The sequence below is a fragment of the Hyla sarda genome, unplaced genomic scaffold, assembly GCF_029499605.1.
Source record: "Hyla sarda isolate aHylSar1 unplaced genomic scaffold, aHylSar1.hap1 scaffold_1878, whole genome shotgun sequence".
Lineage (NCBI taxonomy): Eukaryota > Metazoa > Chordata > Amphibia > Anura > Hylidae > Hyla > Hyla sarda.
Genome location: NW_026608530.1, coordinates 3724 through 24624, shown reverse-complemented (window position 1 = coordinate 24624; position 20901 = coordinate 3724). Strand labels below are relative to the sequence as shown.

The following is a 20901-nucleotide window of genomic DNA, read 5'->3' as shown; positions in this document are numbered from 1 at the left end:
CTTGCATATAAGACAATATTTCAGATCTGCATATGAAAACAACACGCCTACCTTTGTTGCACATAGCTGCCTGCCTGTCTCTAGTTACCCCACTGGCTGTAGCTGCGTCCCTTCCGACATGGAATAACACCAACTGTAACGATAAACTGAAAATTAACAGTATAAACCTGCATCATTTTGGACTCTGGTATTTGCTGAATCCGGGTGACCTGACAATCGATGGTGGTGCCGCTGGTGATTCTGGCCTTCTTGGAATCTGTTGGGCCTATGTGTTAGCTCACACATCACTTGGGTATCCATGGTAACTACCACAACATGGTCATCTGCAGTTTACATCTAGCCCGTGGCATTGAATGGCATTTTAAAAGTGCTAAGGGTCCTGGTGCAATAATCCTCCCATGAGGATCAGCCTCAACGGCTTTGTAGATTGCACTCATGTCAGCAACTCCATATACATTTTTTTTTCTTCATGCTTCTTTCTTCATCCTTTTTTCTTTCTGTCATTCAGACTTTCATTCATTCGATCTCTCTCACTCACTTGCTTTAACTCATTTGTTCTCACTCACTCACTCACTCACTCAATCACTCACTCACTCATTCACTCTCACTCACTCTCACTCTCTCACTCACTCGCTCACTAAGTCAGTCTCTCTCTCTCTCTCTCTCTTTTTCTTTTTATATATATTTTTTTCCGTCTTCTTCTTCTTCTTCTTCTTCTTCTTCTTCTTCTTCAGACCCTGTCATAGCACTAATGCCTTTCCAATACCACCAGCAGATGGAGACACTCCATTGCAACATTGGTTGTGAGCAGCAGTTTCTAAAAACAAATGCCTCATGGCGGATTTCCCATCCATCAATGGATGGTAAATTTTGTTTTTATCATTCACTGACCACAGATACCAATGCATGGTCAAGCAACAGCAATGACACACCCTTGTGTATAGGCATGAGACCCTCACGTCATTTAACAGGATTCAGCACCACCCACAAGACAGCTACCTGTCATGTCATGTCAAACCTGCACAGGTGTGCTAGATTATTATTATTTAGTTTTATTTTATTTTTTTACACCAATCAGTGTGCAAACATGGTCATTAAAACGCTAAATGAATAGACGTTCATAAACCAGTCAGTGCAACTCATCATTTTGGTCTCCAATTCTCAAACTCAAATTCTCACCCACGGAGGATTAAATGAGAATCTTTCTTGTTTAACACTGGAATGGGGTGGTGCACTGTTCACTACCCGAATATACTGCCACATCGGGTCAATGCATAGGGCGACAGAAGCAAGCTTCCAAATCAGCTCCCTTTCTCAAAAATCCATTTAATTTATGGTCCCCAGATAGGGAACGTATGTATCAGTATGTGCTCACAAGTCACCCAAGTGCAAGTATTCACACAAAAAAAAACGTGCCTCAGGATGCGATCTGTCGCAAGATCCTTTCTTTTTTTACACTTGATCTAAGCCAAAAGGCCTAGAGGGGATAACCGGGAAAGGGGTGGACCCAACCATGTCCCCTTCATGAGCACTCACATTACTCATAGGAATGGAAGGAAGGCTGGCAGCCAACCAGCCTCCCATACACTCTCTGGGTGGGTGGCAGTCAGCCACCCATACATACATACAGCACAGGCTAAACCCACATCATCACTTAAAAAAAGGACAGGCGGCCATTGCACTCTGATGGAGCATTTAGCAATGCAATCCATAGCCTGGCTTTTGCCTGAACCCCCATCACTCCTCCTCTTGCATATAAGACAATATTTCAGATCTGCATATGAAAACAACACGCCTACCTTTGTTGCACATAGCTGCCTGCCTTTCTCTAGTTACCCCACTGGCTGTAGCTGCGTCCCTTCCGACATGGAATAACACCAACTGTAACGATAAACTGAAAATTAACAGTATAAACCTGCATCATTTTGGACTCTGGTATTTGCTGAATCCGGGTGACCTGACAATCGATGGTGGTGCCGCTGGTGATTCTGGCCTTCTTGGAATCTGTTGGGCCTATGTGTTAGCTCACACATCACTTGGGTATCCATGGTAACTACCACAACATGGTCATCTGCAGTTTACATCTAGCCCGTGGCATTGAATGGCATTTTAAAAGTGCTAAGGGTCCTGGTGCAATAATCCTCCCATGAGGATCAGCCTCAACGGCTTTGTAGATTGCACTCATGTCAGCAACTCCATATACATTTTTTTTTCTTCATGCTTCTTTCTTCATCCTTTTTTCTTTCTGTCATTCAGACTTTCATTCATTCGATCTCTCTCACTCACTTGCTTTAACTCATTTGTTCTCACTCACTCACTCACTCACTCAATCACTCACTCACTCATTCACTCTCACTCACTCTCACTCTCTCACTCACTCGCTCACTAAGTCAGTCTCTCTCTCTCTCTCTCTCTTTTTCTTTTTATATATATTTTTTTCCGTCTTCTTCTTCTTCTTCTTCTTCTTCTTCTTCTTCAGACCCTGTCATAGCACTAATGCCTTTCCAATACCACCAGCAGATGGAGACACTCCATTGCAACATTGGTTGTGAGCAGCAGTTTCTAAAAACAAATGCCTCATGGCGGATTTCCCATCCATCAATGGATGGTAAATTTTGTTTTTATCATTCACTGACCACAGATACCAATGCATGGTCAAGCAACAGCAATGACACACCCTTGTGTATAGGCATGAGACCCTCACGTCATTTAACAGGATTCAGCACCACCCACAAGACAGCTACCTGTCATGTCATGTCAAACCTGCACAGGTGTGCTAGATTATTATTATTTAGTTTTATTTTATTTTTTTACACCAATCAGTGTGCAAACATGGTCATTAAAACGCTAAATGAATAGACGTTCATAAACCAGTCAGTGCAACTCATCATTTTGGTCTCCAATTCTCAAACTCAAATTCTCACCCACGGAGGATTAAATGAGAATCTTTCTTGTTTAACACTGGAATGGGGTGGTGCACTGTTCACTACCCGAATATACTGCCACATCGGGTCAATGCATAGGGCGACAGAAGCAAGCTTCCAAATCAGCTCCCTTTCTCAAAAATCCATTTAATTTATGGTCCCCAGATAGGGAACGTATGTATCAGTATGTGCTCACAAGTCACCCAAGTGCAAGTATTCACACAAAAAAAAAACGTGCCTCAGGATGCGATCTGTCGCAAGATCCTTTCTTTTTTTACACTTGATCTAAGCCAAAAGGCCTAGAGGGGATAACCGGGAAAGGGGTGGACCCAACCATGTCCCCTTCATGAGCACTCACATTACTCATAGGAATGGAAGGAAGGCTGGCAGCCAACCAGCCTCCCATACACTCTCTGGGTGGGTGGCAGTCAGCCACCCATACATACATACAGCACAGGCTAAACCCACATCATCACTTAAAAAAAGGACAGGCGACCATTGCACTCTGATGGAGCATTTAGCAATGCAATCCATAGCCTGGCTTTTGCCTGAACCCCCATCACTCCTCCTCTTGCATATAAGACAATATTTCAGATCTGCATATGAAAACAACACGCCTACCTTTGTTGCACATAGCTGCCTGCCTGTCTCTAGTTACCCCACTGGCTGTAGCTGCGTCCCTTCCGACATGGAATAACACCAACTGTAACGATAAACTGAAAATTAACAGTATAAACCTGCATCATTTTGGACTCTGGTATTTGCTGAATCCGGGTGACCTGACAATCGATGGTGGTGCCGCTGGTGATTCTGGCCTTCTTGGAATCTGTTGGGCCTATGTGTTAGCTCACACATCACTTGGGTATCCATGGTAACTACCACAACATGGTCATCTGCAGTTTACATCTAGCCCGTGGCATTGAATGGCATTTTAAAAGTGCTAAGGGTCCTGGTGCAATAATCCTCCCATGAGGATCAGCCTCAACGGCTTTGTAGATTGCACTCATGTCAGCAACTCCATATACATTTTTTTTTCTTCATGCTTCTTTCTTCATCCTTTTTTCTTTCTGTCATTCAGACTTTCATTCATTCGATCTCTCTCACTCACTTGCTTTAACTCATTTGTTCTCACTCACTCACTCACTCACTCAATCACTCACTCACTCATTCACTCTCACTCACTCTCACTCTCTCTCACTCGCTCACTAAGTCAGTCTCTCTCTCTCTCTCTCTCTTTTTCTTTTTATATATATTTTTTTCCGTCTTCTTCTTCTTCTTCTTCTTCTTCTTCAGACCCTGTCATAGCACTAATGCCTTTCCAATACCACCAGCAGATGGAGACACTCCATTGCAACATTGGTTGTGAGCAGCAGTTTCTAAAAACAAATGCCTCATGGCGGATTTCCCATCCATCAATGGATGGTAAATTTTGTTTTTATCATTCACTGACCACAGATACCAATGCATGGTCAAGCAACAGCAATGACACACCCTTGTGTATAGGCATGAGACCCTCACGTCATTTAACAGGATTCAGCACCACCCACAAGACAGCTACCTGTCATGTCATGTCAAACCTGCACAGGTGTGCTAGATTATTATTATTTAGTTTTATTTTATTTTTTTACACCAATCAGTGTGCAAACATGGTCATTAAAACGCTAAATGAATAGACGTTCATAAACCAGTCAGTGCAACTCATCATTTTGGTCTCCAATTCTCAAACTCAAATTCTCACCCACGGAGGATTAAATGAGAATCTTTCTTGTTTAACACTGGAATGGGGTGGTGCACTGTTCACTACCCGAATATACTGCCACATCGGGTCAATGCATAGGGCGACAGAAGCAAGCTTCCAAATCAGCTCCCTTTCTCAAAAATCCATTTAATTTATGGTCCCCAGATAGGGAACGTATGTATCAGTATGTGCTCACAAGTCACCCAAGTGCAAGTATTCACACAAAAAAAAACGTGCCTCAGGATGCGATCTGTCGCAAGATCCTTTCTTTTTTTACACTTGATCTAAGCCAAAAGGCCTAGAGGGGATAACCGGGAAAGGGGTGGACCCAACCATGTCCCCTTCATGAGCACTCACATTACTCATAGGAATGGAAGGAAGGCTGGCAGCCAACCAGCCTCCCATACACTCTCTGGGTGGGTGGCAGTCAGCCACCCATACATACATACAGCACAGGCTAAACCCACATCATCACTTAAAAAAAGGACAGGCGACCATTGCACTCTGATGGAGCATTTAGCAATGCAATCCATAGCCTGGCTTTTGCCTGAACCCCCATCACTCCTCCTCTTGCATATAAGACAATATTTCAGATCTGCATATGAAAACAACACGCCTACCTTTGTTGCACATAGCTGCCTGCCTGTCTCTAGTTACCCCACTGGCTGTAGCTGCGTCCCTTCCGACATGGAATAACACCAACTGTAACGATAAACTGAAAATTAACAGTATAAACCTGCATCATTTTGGACTCTGGTATTTGCTGAATCCGGGTGACCTGACAATCGATGGTGGTGCCGCTGGTGATTCTGGCCTTCTTGGAATCTGTTGGGCCTATGTGTTAGCTCACACATCACTTGGGTATCCATGGTAACTACCACAACATGGTCATCTGCAGTTTACATCTAGCCCGTGGCATTGAATGGCATTTTAAAAGTGCTAAGGGTCCTGGTGCAATAATCCTCCCATGAGGATCAGCCTCAACGGCTTTGTAGATTGCACTCATGTCAGCAACTCCATATACATTTTTTTTTCTTCATGCTTCTTTCTTCATCCTTTTTTCTTTCTGTCATTCAGACTTTCATTCATTCGATCTCTCTCACTCACTTGCTTTAACTCATTTGTTCTCACTCACTCACTCACTCACTCAATCACTCACTCACTCATTCACTCTCACTCACTCTCACTCTCTCACTCACTCGCTCACTAAGTCAGTCTCTCTCTCTCTCTCTCTCTTTTTCTTTTTATATATATTTTTTTCCGTCTTCTTCTTCTTCTTCTTCTTCTTCTTCTTCAGACCCTGTCATAGCACTAATGCCTTTCCAATACCACCAGCAGATGGAGACACTCCATTGCAACATTGGTTGTGAGCAGCAGTTTCTAAAAACAAATGCCTCATGGCGGATTTCCCATCCATCAATGGATGGTAAATTTTGTTTTTATCATTCACTGACCACAGATACCAATGCATGGTCAAGCAACAGCAATGACACACCCTTGTGTATAGGCATGAGACCCTCACGTCATTTAACAGGATTCAGCACCACCCACAAGACAGCTACCTGTCATGTCATGTCAAACCTGCACAGGTGTGCTAGATTATTATTATTTAGTTTTATTTTATTTTTTTACACCAATCAGTGTGCAAACATGGTCATTAAAACGCTAAATGAATAGACGTTCATAAACCAGTCAGTGCAACTCATCATTTTGGTCTCCAATTCTCAAACTCAAATTCTCACCCACGGAGGATTAAATGAGAATCTTTCTTGTTTAACACTGGAATGGGGTGGTGCACTGTTCACTACCCGAATATACTGCCACATCGGGTCAATGCATAGGGCGACAGAAGCAAGCTTCCAAATCAGCTCCCTTTCTCAAAAATCCATTTAATTTATGGTCCCCAGATAGGGAACGTATGTATCAGTATGTGCTCACAAGTCACCCAAGTGCAAGTATTCACACAAAAAAAAACGTGCCTCAGGATGCGATCTGTCGCAAGATCCTTTCTTTTTTTACACTTGATCTAAGCCAAAAGGCCTAGAGGGGATAACCGGGAAAGGGGTGGACCCAACCATGTCCCCTTCATGAGCACTCACATTACTCATAGGAATGGAAGGAAGGCTGGCAGCCAACCAGCCTCCCATACACTCTCTGGGTGGGTGGCAGTCAGCCACCCATACATACATACAGCACAGGCTAAACCCACATCATCACTTAAAAAAAGGACAGGCGACCATTGCACTCTGATGGAGCATTTAGCAATGCAATCCATAGCCTGGCTTTTGCCTGAACCCCCATCACTCCTCCTCTTGCATATAAGACAATATTTCAGATCTGCATATGAAAACAACACGCCTACCTTTGTTGCACATAGCTGCCTGCCTGTCTCTAGTTACCCCACTGGCTGTAGCTGCGTCCCTTCCGACATGGAATAACACCAACTGTAACGATAAACTGAAAATTAACAGTATAAACCTGCATCATTTTGGACTCTGGTATTTGCTGAATCCGGGTGACCTGACAATCGATGGTGGTGCCGCTGGTGATTCTGGCCTTCTTGGAATCTGTTGGGCCTATGTGTTAGCTCACACATCACTTGGGTATCCATGGTAACTACCACAACATGGTCATCTGCAGTTTACATCTAGCCCGTGGCATTGAATGGCATTTTAAAAGTGCTAAGGGTCCTGGTGCAATAATCCTCCCATGAGGATCAGCCTCAACGGCTTTGTAGATTGCACTCATGTCAGCAACTCCATATACATTTTTTTTTCTTCATGCTTCTTTCTTCATCCTTTTTTCTTTCTGTCATTCAGACTTTCATTCATTCGATCTCTCTCACTCACTTGCTTTAACTCATTTGTTCTCACTCACTCACTCACTCACTCAATCACTCACTCACTCATTCACTCTCACTCACTCTCACTCTCTCACTCACTCGCTCACTAAGTCAGTCTCTCTCTCTCTCTCTCTCTTTTTCTTTTTATATATATTTTTTTCCGTCTTCTTCTTCTTCTTCTTCTTCTTCTTCTTCAGACCCTGTCATAGCACTAATGCCTTTCCAATACCACCAGCAGATGGAGACACTCCATTGCAACATTGGTTGTGAGCAGCAGTTTCTAAAAACAAATGCCTCATGGCGGATTTCCCATCCATCAATGGATGGTAAATTTTGTTTTTATCATTCACTGACCACAGATACCAATGCATGGTCAAGCAACAGCAATGACACACCCTTGTGTATAGGCATGAGACCCTCACGTCATTTAACAGGATTCAGCACCACCCACAAGACAGCTACCTGTCATGTCATGTCAAACCTGCACAGGTGTGCTAGATTATTATTATTTAGTTTTATTTTATTTTTTTACACCAATCAGTGTGCAAACATGGTCATTAAAACGCTAAATGAATAGACGTTCATAAACCAGTCAGTGCAACTCATCATTTTGGTCTCCAATTCTCAAACTCAAATTCTCACCCACGGAGGATTAAATGAGAATCTTTCTTGTTTAACACTGGAATGGGGTGGTGCACTGTTCACTACCCGAATATACTGCCACATCGGGTCAATGCATAGGGCGACAGAAGCAAGCTTCCAAATCAGCTCCCTTTCTCAAAAATCCATTTAATTTATGGTCCCCAGATAGGGAACGTATGTATCAGTATGTGCTCACAAGTCACCCAAGTGCAAGTATTCACACAAAAAAAAACGTGCCTCAGGATGCGATCTGTCGCAAGATCCTTTCTTTTTTTACACTTGATCTAAGCCAAAAGGCCTAGAGGGGATAACCGGGAAAGGGGTGGACCCAACCATGTCCCCTTCATGAGCACTCACATTACTCATAGGAATGGAAGGAAGGCTGGCAGCCAACCAGCCTCCCATACACTCTCTGGGTGGGTGGCAGTCAGCCACCCATACATACATACAGCACAGGCTAAACCCACATCATCACTTAAAAAAAGGACAGGCGACCATTGCACTCTGATGGAGCATTTAGCAATGCAATCCATAGCCTGGCTTTTGCCTGAACCCCCATCACTCCTCCTCTTGCATATAAGACAATATTTCAGATCTGCATATGAAAACAACACGCCTACCTTTGTTGCACATAGCTGCCTGCCTGTCTCTAGTTACCCCACTGGCTGTAGCTGCGTCCCTTCCGACATGGAATAACACCAACTGTAACGATAAACTGAAAATTAACAGTATAAACCTGCATCATTTTGGACTCTGGTATTTGCTGAATCCGGGTGACCTGACAATCGATGGTGGTGCCGCTGGTGATTCTGGCCTTCTTGGAATCTGTTGGGCCTATGTGTTAGCTCACACATCACTTGGGTATCCATGGTAACTACCACAACATGGTCATCTGCAGTTTACATCTAGCCCGTGGCATTGAATGGCATTTTAAAAGTGCTAAGGGTCCTGGTGCAATAATCCTCCCATGAGGATCAGCCTCAACGGCTTTGTAGATTGCACTCATGTCAGCAACTCCATATACATTTTTTTTTCTTCATGCTTCTTTCTTCATCCTTTTTTCTTTCTGTCATTCAGACTTTCATTCATTCGATCTCTCTCACTCACTTGCTTTAACTCATTTGTTCTCACTCACTCACTCACTCACTCAATCACTCACTCACTCATTCACTCTCACTCACTCTCACTCTCTCACTCACTCGCTCACTAAGTCAGTCTCTCTCTCTCTCTCTCTCTTTTTCTTTTTATATATATTTTTTTCCGTCTTCTTCTTCTTCTTCTTCTTCTTCTTCTTCAGACCCTGTCATAGCACTAATGCCTTTCCAATACCACCAGCAGATGGAGACACTCCATTGCAACATTGGTTGTGAGCAGCAGTTTCTAAAAACAAATGCCTCATGGCGGATTTCCCATCCATCAATGGATGGTAAATTTTGTTTTTATCATTCACTGACCACAGATACCAATGCATGGTCAAGCAACAGCAATGACACACCCTTGTGTATAGGCATGAGACCCTCACGTCATTTAACAGGATTCAGCACCACCCACAAGACAGCTACCTGTCATGTCATGTCAAACCTGCACAGGTGTGCTAGATTATTATTATTTAGTTTTATTTTATTTTTTTACACCAATCAGTGTGCAAACATGGTCATTAAAACGCTAAATGAATAGACGTTCATAAACCAGTCAGTGCAACTCATCATTTTGGTCTCCAATTCTCAAACTCAAATTCTCACCCACGGAGGATTAAATGAGAATCTTTCTTGTTTAACACTGGAATGGGGTGGTGCACTGTTCACTACCCGAATATACTGCCACATCGGGTCAATGCATAGGGCGACAGAAGCAAGCTTCCAAATCAGCTCCCTTTCTCAAAAATCCATTTAATTTATGGTCCCCAGATAGGGAACGTATGTATCAGTATGTGCTCACAAGTCACCCAAGTGCAAGTATTCACACAAAAAAAAACGTGCCTCAGGATGCGATCTGTCGCAAGATCCTTTCTTTTTTTACACTTGATCTAAGCCAAAAGGCCTAGAGGGGATAACCGGGAAAGGGGTGGACCCAACCATGTCCCCTTCATGAGCACTCACATTACTCATAGGAATGGAAGGAAGGCTGGCAGCCAACCAGCCTCCCATACACTCTCTGGGTGGGTGGCAGTCAGCCACCCATACATACATACAGCACAGGCTAAACCCACATCATCACTTAAAAAAAGGACAGGCGACCATTGCACTCTGATGGAGCATTTAGCAATGCAATCCATAGCCTGGCTTTTGCCTGAACCCCCATCACTCCTCCTCTTGCATATAAGACAATATTTCAGATCTGCATATGAAAACAACACGCCTACCTTTGTTGCACATAGCTGCCTGCCTGTCTCTAGTTACCCCACTGGCTGTAGCTGCGTCCCTTCCGACATGGAATAACACCAACTGTAACGATAAACTGAAAATTAACAGTATAAACCTGCATCATTTTGGACTCTGGTATTTGCTGAATCCGGGTGACCTGACAATCGATGGTGGTGCCGCTGGTGATTCTGGCCTTCTTGGAATCTGTTGGGCCTATGTGTTAGCTCACACATCACTTGGGTATCCATGGTAACTACCACAACATGGTCATCTGCAGTTTACATCTAGCCCGTGGCATTGAATGGCATTTTAAAAGTGCTAAGGGTCCTGGTGCAATAATCCTCCCATGAGGATCAGCCTCAACGGCTTTGTAGATTGCACTCATGTCAGCAACTCCATATACATTTTTTTTTCTTCATGCTTCTTTCTTCATCCTTTTTTCTTTCTGTCATTCAGACTTTCATTCATTCGATCTCTCTCACTCACTTGCTTTAACTCATTTGTTCTCACTCACTCACTCACTCACTCAATCACTCACTCACTCATTCACTCTCACTCACTCTCACTCTCTCACTCACTCGCTCACTAAGTCAGTCTCTCTCTCTCTCTCTCTCTTTTTCTTTTTATATATATTTTTTTCCGTCTTCTTCTTCTTCTTCTTCTTCTTCAGACCCTGTCATAGCACTAATGCCTTTCCAATACCACCAGCAGATGGAGACACTCCATTGCAACATTGGTTGTGAGCAGCAGTTTCTAAAAACAAATGCATCATGGCGGATTTCCCATCCATCAATGGATGGTAAATTTTGTTTTTATCATTCACTGACCACAGATACCAATGCATGGTCAAGCAACAGCAATGACACACCCTTGTGTATAGGCATGAGACCCTCACGTCATTTAACAGGATTCAGCACCACCCACAAGACAGCTACCTGTCATGTCATGTCAAACCTGCACAGGTGTGCTAGATTATTATTATTTAGTTTTATTTTATTTTTTTACACCAATCAGTGTGCAAACATGGTCATTAAAACGCTAAATGAATAGACGTTCATAAACCAGTCAGTGCAACTCATCATTTTGGTCTCCAATTCTCAAACTCAAATTCTCACCCACGGAGGATTAAATGAGAATCTTTCTTGTTTAACACTGGAATGGGGTGGTGCACTGTTCACTACCCGAATATACTGCCACATCGGGTCAATGCATAGGGCGACAGAAGCAAGCTTCCAAATCAGCTCCCTTTCTCAAAAATCCATTTAATTTATGGTCCCCAGATAGGGAACGTATGTATCAGTATGTGCTCACAAGTCACCCAAGTGCAAGTATTCACACAAAAAAAAACGTGCCTCAGGATGCGATCTGTCGCAAGATCCTTTCTTTTTTTACACTTGATCTAAGCCAAAAGGCCTAGAGGGGATAACCGGGAAAGGGGTGAAAGGGGTGGACCCAACCATGTCCCCTTCATGAGCACTCACATTACTCATAGGAATGGAAGGAAGGCTGGCAGCCAACCAGCCTCCCATACACTCTCTGGGTGGGTGGCAGTCAGCCACCCATACATACATACAGCACAGGCTAAACCCACATCATCACTTAAAAAAAGGACAGGCGACCATTGCACTCTGATGGAGCATTTAGCAATGCAATCCATAGCCTGGCTTTTGCCTGAACCCCCATCACTCCTCCTCTTGCATATAAGACAATATTTCAGATCTGCATATGAAAACAACACGCCTACCTTTGTTGCACATAGCTGCCTGCCTGTCTCTAGTTACCCCACTGGCTGTAGCTGCGTCCCTTCCGACATGGAATAACACCAACTGTAACGATAAACTGAAAATTAACAGTATAAACCTGCATCATTTTGGACTCTGGTATTTGCTGAATCCGGGTGACCTGACAATCGATGGTGGTGCCGCTGGTGATTCTGGCCTTCTTGGAATCTGTTGGGCCTATGTGTTAGCTCACACATCACTTGGGTATCCATGGTAACTACCACAACATGGTCATCTGCAGTTTACATCTAGCCCGTGGCATTGAATGGCATTTTAAAAGTGCTAAGGGTCCTGGTGCAATAATCCTCCCATGAGGATCAGCCTCAACGGCTTTGTAGATTGCACTCATGTCAGCAACTCCATATACATTTTTTTTTCTTCATGCTTCTTTCTTCATCCTTTTTTCTTTCTGTCATTCAGACTTTCATTCATTCGATCTCTCTCACTCACTTGCTTTAACTCATTTGTTCTCACTCACTCACTCACTCACTCAATCACTCACTCACTCATTCACTCTCACTCACTCTCACTCTCTCACTCACTCGCTCACTAAGTCAGTCTCTCTCTCTCTCTCTCTCTTTTTCTTTTTATATATATTTTTTTCCGTCTTCTTCTTCTTCTTCTTCTTCTTCAGACCCTGTCATAGCACTAATGCCTTTCCAATACCACCAGCAGATGGAGACACTCCATTGCAACATTGGTTGTGAGCAGCAGTTTCTAAAAACAAATGCCTCATGGCGGATTTCCCATCCATCAATGGATGGTAAATTTTGTTTTTATCATTCACTGACCACAGATACCAATGCATGGTCAAGCAACAGCAATGACACACCCTTGTGTATAGGCATGAGACCCTCACGTCATTTAACAGGATTCAGCACCACCCACAAGACAGCTACCTGTCATGTCATGTCAAACCTGCACAGGTGTGCTAGATTATTATTATTTAGTTTTATTTTATTTTTTTACACCAATCAGTGTGCAAACATGGTCATTAAAACGCTAAATGAATAGACGTTCATAAACCAGTCAGTGCAACTCATCATTTTGGTCTCCAATTCTCAAACTCAAATTCTCACCCACGGAGGATTAAATGAGAATCTTTCTTGTTTAACACTGGAATGGGGTGGTGCACTGTTCACTACCCGAATATACTGCCACATCGGGTCAATGCATAGGGCGACAGAAGCAAGCTTCCAAATCAGCTCCCTTTCTCAAAAATCCATTTAATTTATGGTCCCCAGATAGGGAACGTATGTATCAGTATGTGCTCACAAGTCACCCAAGTGCAAGTATTCACACAAAAAAAAACGTGCCTCAGGATGCGATCTGTCGCAAGATCCTTTCTTTTTTTACACTTGATCTAAGCCAAAAGGCCTAGAGGGGATAACCGGGAAAGGGGTGGACCCAACCATGTCCCCTTCATGAGCACTCACATTACTCATAGGAATGGAAGGAAGGCTGGCAGCCAACCAGCCTCCCATACACTCTCTGGGTGGGTGGCAGTCAGCCACCCATACATACATACAGCACAGGCTAAACCCACATCATCACTTAAAAAAAGGACAGGCGACCATTGCACTCTGATGGAGCATTTAGCAATGCAATCCATAGCCTGGCTTTTGCCTGAACCCCCATCACTCCTCCTCTTGCATATAAGACAATATTTCAGATCTGCATATGAAAACAACACGCCTACCTTTGTTGCACATAGCTGCCTGCCTGTCTCTAGTTACCCCACTGGCTGTAGCTGCGTCCCTTCCGACATGGAATAACACCAACTGTAACGATAAACTGAAAATTAACAGTATAAACCTGCATCATTTTGGACTCTGGTATTTGCTGAATCCGGGTGACCTGACAATCGATGGTGGTGCCGCTGGTGATTCTGGCCTTCTTGGAATCTGTTGGGCCTATGTGTTAGCTCACACATCACTTGGGTATCCATGGTAACTACCACAACATGGTCATCTGCAGTTTACATCTAGCCCGTGGCATTGAATGGCATTTTAAAAGTGCTAAGGGTCCTGGTGCAATAATCCTCCCATGAGGATCAGCCTCAACGGCTTTGTAGATTGCACTCATGTCAGCAACTCCATATACATTTTTTTTTCTTCATGCTTCTTTCTTCATCCTTTTTTCTTTCTGTCATTCAGACTTTCATTCATTCGATCTCTCTCACTCACTTGCTTTAACTCATTTGTTCTCACTCACTCACTCACTCACTCAATCACTCACTCACTCATTCACTCTCACTCACTCTCACTCTCTCACTCACTCGCTCACTAAGTCAGTCTCTCTCTCTCTCTCTCTCTTTTTCTTTTTATATATATTTTTTTCCGTCTTCTTCTTCTTCTTCTTCTTCTTCTTCTTCAGACCCTGTCATAGCACTAATGCCTTTCCAATACCACCAGCAGATGGAGACACTCCATTGCAACATTGGTTGTGAGCAGCAGTTTCTAAAAACAAATGCCTCATGGCGGATTTCCCATCCATCAATGGATGGTAAATTTTGTTTTTATCATTCACTGACCACAGATACCAATGCATGGTCAAGCAACAGCAATGACACACCCTTGTGTATAGGCATGAGACCCTCACGTCATTTAACAGGATTCAGCACCACCCACAAGACAGCTACCTGTCATGTCATGTCAAACCTGCACAGGTGTGCTAGATTATTATTATTTAGTTTTATTTTATTTTTTTACACCAATCAGTGTGCAAACATGGTCATTAAAACGCTAAATGAATAGACGTTCATAAACCAGTCAGTGCAACTCATCATTTTGGTCTCCAATTCTCAAACTCAAATTCTCACCCACGGAGGATTAAATGAGAATCTTTCTTGTTTAACACTGGAATGGGGTGGTGCACTGTTCACTACCCGAATATACTGCCACATCGGGTCAATGCATAGGGCGACAGAAGCAAGCTTCCAAATCAGCTCCCTTTCTCAAAAATCCATTTAATTTATGGTCCCCAGATAGGGAACGTATGTATCAGTATGTGCTCACAAGTCACCCAAGTGCAAGTATTCACACAAAAAAAAACGTGCCTCAGGATGCGATCTGTCGCAAGATCCTTTCTTTTTTTACACTTGATCTAAGCCAAAAGGCCTAGAGGGGATAACCGGGAAAGGGGTGGACCCAACCATGTCCCCTTCATGAGCACTCACATTACTCATAGGAATGGAAGGAAGGCTGGCAGCCAACCAGCCTCCCATACACTCTCTGGGTGGGTGGCAGTCAGCCACCCATACATACATACAGCACAGGCTAAACCCACATCATCACTTAAAAAAAGGACAGGCGACCATTGCACTCTGATGGAGCATTTAGCAATGCAATCCATAGCCTGGCTTTTGCCTGAACCCCCATCACTCCTCCTCTTGCATATAAGACAATATTTCAGATCTGCATATGAAAACAACACGCCTACCTTTGTTGCACATAGCTGCCTGCCTGTCTCTAGTTACCCCACTGGCTGTAGCTGCGTCCCTTCCGACATGGAATAACACCAACTGTAACGATAAACTGAAAATTAACAGTATAAACCTGCATCATTTTGGACTCTGGTATTTGCTGAATCCGGGTGACCTGACAATCGATGGTGGTGCCGCTGGTGATTCTGGCCTTCTTGGAATCTGTTGGGCCTATGTGTTAGCTCACACATCACTTGGGTATCCATGGTAACTACCACAACATGGTCATCTGCAGTTTACATCTAGCCCGTGGCATTGAATGGCATTTTAAAAGTGCTAAGGGTCCTGGTGCAATAATCCTCCCATGAGGATCAGCCTCAACGGCTTTGTAGATTGCACTCATGTCAGCAACTCCATATACATTTTTTTTTCTTCATGCTTCTTTCTTCATCCTTTTTTCTTTCTGTCATTCAGACTTTCATTCATTCGATCTCTCTCACTCACTTGCTTTAACTCATTTGTTCTCACTCACTCACTCACTCACTCAATCACTCACTCACTCATTCACTCTCACTCACTCTCACTCTCTCACTCACTCGCTCACTAAGTCAGTCTCTCTCTCTCTCTCTCTCTTTTTCTTTTTATATATATTTTTTTCCGTTCTTCTTCTTCTTCTTCTTCTTCTTCTTCAGACCCTGTCATAGCACTAATGCCTTTCCAATACCACCAGCAGATGGAGACACTCCATTGCAACATTGGTTGTGAGCAGCAGTTTCTAAAAACAAATGCCTCATGGCGGATTTCCCATCCATCAATGGATGGTAAATTTTGTTTTTATCATTCACTGACCACAGATACCAATGCATGGTCAAGCAACAGCAATGACACACCCTTGTGTATAGGCATGAGACCCTCACGTCATTTAACAGGATTCAGCACCACCCACAAGACAGCTACCTGTCATGTCATGTCAAACCTGCACAGGTGTGCTAGATTATTATTATTTAGTTTTATTTTATTTTTTTACACCAATCAGTGTGCAAACATGGTCATTAAAACGCTAAATGAATAGACGTTCATAAACCAGTCAGTGCAACTCATCATTTTGGTCTCCAATTCTCAAACTCAAATTCTCACCCACGGAGGATTAAATGAGAATCTTTCTTGTTTAACACTGGAATGGGGTGGTGCACTGTTCACTACCCGAATATACTGCCACATCGGGTCAATGCATAGGGCGACAGAAGCAAGCTTCCAAATCAGCTCCCTTTCTCAAAAATCCATTTAATTTATGGTCCCCAGATAGGGAACGTATGTATCAGTATGTGCTCACAAGTCACCCAAGTGCAAGTATTCACACAAAAAAAAACGTGCCTCAGGATGCGATCTGTCGCAAGATCCTTTCTTTTTTTACACTTGATCTAAGCCAAAAGGCCTAGAGGGGATAACCGGGAAAGGGGTGGACCCAACCATGTCCCCTTCATGAGCACTCACATTACTCATAGGAATGGAAGGAAGGCTGGCAGCCAACCAGCCTCCCATACACTCTCTGGGTGGGTGGCAGTCAGCCACCCATACATACATACAGCACAGGCTAAACCCACATCATCACTTAAAAAAAGGACAGGCGACCATTGCACTCTGATGGAGCATTTAGCAATGCAATCCATAGCCTGGCTTTTGCCTGAACCCCCATCACTCCTCCTCTTGCATATAAGACAATATTTCAGATCTGCATATGAAAACAACACGCCTACCTTTGTTGCACATAGCTGCCTGCCTGTCTCTAGTTACCCCACTGGCTGTAGCTGCGTCCCTTCCGACATGGAATAACACCAACTGTAACGATAAACTGAAAATTAACAGTATAAACCTGCATCATTTTGGACTCTGGTATTTGCTGAATCCGGGTGACCTGACAATCGATGGTGGTGCCGCTGGTGATTCTGGCCTTCTTGGAATCTGTTGGGCCTATGTGTTAGCTCACACATCACTTGGGTATCCATGGTAACTACCACAACATGGTCATCTGCAGTTTACATCTAGCCCGTGGCATTGAATGGCATTTTAAAAGTGCTAAGGGTCCTGGTGCAATAATCCTCCCATGAGGATCAGCCTCAACGGCTTTGTAGATTGCACTCATGTCAGCAACTCCATATACATTTTTTTTTCTTCATGCTTCTTTCTTCATCCTTTTTTCTTTCTGTCATTCAGACTTTCATTCATTCGATCTCTCTCACTCACTTGCTTTAACTCATTTGTTCTCACTCACTCACTCACTCACTCAATCACTCATTCACTCTCACTCACTCTCACTCTCTCACTCACTCGCTCACTAAGTCAGTCTCTCTCTCTCTCTCTCTCTTTTTCTTTTTATATATATTTTTTTCCGTCTTCTTCTTCTTCTTCTTCTTCTTCAGACCCTGTCATAGCACTAATGCCTTTCCAATACCACCAGCAGATGGAGACACTCCATTGCAACATTGGTTGTGAGCAGCAGTTTCTAAAAACAAATGCCTCATGGCGGATTTCCCATCCATCAATGGATGGTAAATTTTGTTTTTATCATTCACTGACCACAGATACCAATGCATGGTCAAGCAACAGCAATGACACACCCTTGTGTATAGGCATGAGACCCTCACGTCATTTAACAGGATTCAGCACCACCCACAAGACAGCTACCTGTCATGTCATGTCAAACCTGCACAGGTGTGCTAGATTATTATTATTTAGTTTTATTTTATTTTTTTACACCAATCAGTGTGCAAACATGGTCATTAAAACGCTAAATGAATAGACGTTCATAAACCAGTCAGTGCAACTCATCATTTTGGTCTCCAATTCTCAAACTCAAATTCTCACCCACGGAGGATTAAATGAGAATCTTTCTTGTTTAACACTGGAATGGGGTGGTGCACTGTTCACTACCCGAATATACTGCCACATCGGGTCAATGCATAGGGCGACAGAAGCAAGCTTCCAAATCAGCTCCCTTTCTCAAAAATCCATTTAATTTATGGTCCCCAGATAGGGAACGTATGTATCAGTATGTGCTCACAAGTCACCCAAGTGCAAGTATTCACACAAAAAAAAACGTGCCTCAGGATGCGATCTGTCGCAAGATCCTTTCTTTTTTTACACTTGATCTAAGCCAAAAGGCCTAGAGGGGATAACCGGGAAAGGGGTGGACCCAACCATGTCCCCTTCATGAGCACTCACATTACTCATAGGAATGGAAGGAAGGCTGGCAGCCAACCAGCCTCCCATACACTCTCTGGGTGGGTGGCAGTCAGCCACCCATACATACATACAGCACAGGCTAAACCCACATCATCACTTAAAAAAAGGACAGGCGACCATTGCACTCTGATGGAGCATTTAGCAATGCAATCCATAGCCTGGCTTTTGCCTGAACCCCCATCACTCCTCCTCTTGCATATAAGACAATATTTCAGATCTGCATATGAAAACAACACGCCTACCTTTGTTGCACATAGCTGCCTGCCTGTCTCTAGTTACCCCACTGGCTGTAGCTGCGTCCCTTCCGACATGGAATAACACCAACTGTAACGATAAACTGAAAATTAACAGTATAAACCTGCATCATTTTGGACTCTGGTATTTGCTGAATCCGGGTGACCTGACAATCGATGGTGGTGCCGCTGGTGATTCTGGCCTTCTTGGAATCTGTTGGGCCTATGTGTTAGCTCACACATCACTTGGGTATCCATGGTAACTACCACAACATGGTCATCTGCAGTTTACATCTAGCCCGTGGCATTGAATGGCATTTTAAAAGTGCTAAGGGTCCTGGTGCAATAATCCTCCCATGAGGATCAGCCTCAACGGCTTTGTAGATTGCACTCATGTCAGCAACTCCATATACATTTTTTTTTCTTCATGCTTCTTTCTTCATCCTTTTTTCTTTCTGTCATTCAGACTTTCATTCATTCGATCTCTCTCACTCACTTGCTTTAACTCATTTGTTCTCACTCACTCACTCACTCACTCAATCACTCACTCACTCATTCACTCTCACTCACTCTCACTCTCTCACTCACTCGCTCACTAAGTCAGTCTCTCTCTCTCTCTCTCTCTTTTTCTTTTTATATATATTTTTTTCCGTCTTCTTCTTCTTCTTCTTCTTCTTCTTCAGACCCTGTCATAGCACTAATGCCTTTCCAATACCACCAGCAGATGGAGACACTCCATTGCAACATTGGTTGTGAGCAGCAGTTTCTAAAAACAAATGCCTCATGGCGGATTTCCCATCCATCAATGGATGGTAAATTTTGTTTTTATCATTCACTGACCACAGATACCAATGCATGGTCAAGCAACAGCAATGACACACCCTTGTGTATAGGCATGAGACCCTCACGTCATTTAACAGGATTCAGCACCACCCACAAGACAGCTACCTGTCATGTCATGTCAAACCTGCACAGGTGTGCTAGATTATTATTATTTAGTTTTATTTTATTTTTTTACACCAATCAGTGTGCAAACATGGTCATTAAAACGCTAAATGAATAGACGTTCATAAACCAGTCAGTGCAACTCATCATTTTGGTCTCCAATTCTCAAACTCAAATTCTCACCCACGGAGGATTAAATGAGAATCTTTCTTGTTTAACACTGGAATGGGGTGGTGCACTGTTCACTACCCGAATATACTGCCACATCGGGTCAATGCATAGGGCGACAGAAGCAAGCTTCCAAATCAGCTCCCTTTCTCAAAAATCCATTTAATTTATGGTCCCCAGATAGGGAACGTATGTATCAGTATGTGCTCACAAGTCACCCAAGTGCAAGTATTCACACAAAAAAAAACGTGCCTCAGGATGCGATCTGTCGCAAGATCCTTTCTTTTTTTACACTTGATCTAAGCCAAAAGGCCTAGAGGGGATAACCGGGAAAGGGGTGGACCCAACCATGTCCCCTTCATGAGCACTCACATTACTCATAGGAATGGAAGGAAGGCTGGCAGCCAACCAGCCTCCCATACACTCTCTGGGTGGGTGGCAGTCAGCCACCCATACATACATACAGCACAGGCTAAACCCACATCATCACTTAAAAAAAGGACAGGCGACCATTGCACTCTGATGGAGCATTTAGCAATGCAATCCATAGCCTGGCTTTTGCCTGAACCCCCATCACTCCTCCTCTTGCATATAAGAC

The 20901-nt window shown here is 43.5% G+C and overlaps 12 pseudogenes; all 12 read right to left on the bottom strand.

The window, feature by feature from the left end:
• Positions 1-1224: 1224 nt before the first annotated feature.
• Positions 1225-1488, bottom strand: LOC130315438 (U2 spliceosomal RNA; annotated as a pseudogene).
• Positions 1489-2969: 1481 nt separating this feature from the next.
• LOC130315462 (U2 spliceosomal RNA) lies at positions 2970-3234 on the bottom strand (annotated as a pseudogene).
• Positions 3235-4707: 1473 nt separating this feature from the next.
• On the bottom strand, positions 4708-4971 carry LOC130315437 (U2 spliceosomal RNA; annotated as a pseudogene).
• Positions 4972-6449: 1478 nt separating this feature from the next.
• LOC130315436 (U2 spliceosomal RNA) lies at positions 6450-6713 on the bottom strand (annotated as a pseudogene).
• Positions 6714-8191: 1478 nt separating this feature from the next.
• Positions 8192-8455, bottom strand: LOC130315435 (U2 spliceosomal RNA; annotated as a pseudogene).
• Positions 8456-9933: 1478 nt separating this feature from the next.
• Positions 9934-10197, bottom strand: LOC130315434 (U2 spliceosomal RNA; annotated as a pseudogene).
• A 1472-nt stretch (positions 10198-11669) lies between these two features.
• LOC130315433 (U2 spliceosomal RNA) lies at positions 11670-11933 on the bottom strand (annotated as a pseudogene).
• A 1481-nt stretch (positions 11934-13414) lies between these two features.
• On the bottom strand, positions 13415-13678 carry LOC130315432 (U2 spliceosomal RNA; annotated as a pseudogene).
• A 1478-nt stretch (positions 13679-15156) lies between these two features.
• On the bottom strand, positions 15157-15420 carry LOC130315431 (U2 spliceosomal RNA; annotated as a pseudogene).
• A 1476-nt stretch (positions 15421-16896) lies between these two features.
• Positions 16897-17160, bottom strand: LOC130315429 (U2 spliceosomal RNA; annotated as a pseudogene).
• A 1464-nt stretch (positions 17161-18624) lies between these two features.
• On the bottom strand, positions 18625-18888 carry LOC130315468 (U2 spliceosomal RNA; annotated as a pseudogene).
• Positions 18889-20363: 1475 nt separating this feature from the next.
• Positions 20364-20627, bottom strand: LOC130315465 (U2 spliceosomal RNA; annotated as a pseudogene).
• Between the last annotated feature and the right edge of the window lie 274 nt (positions 20628-20901).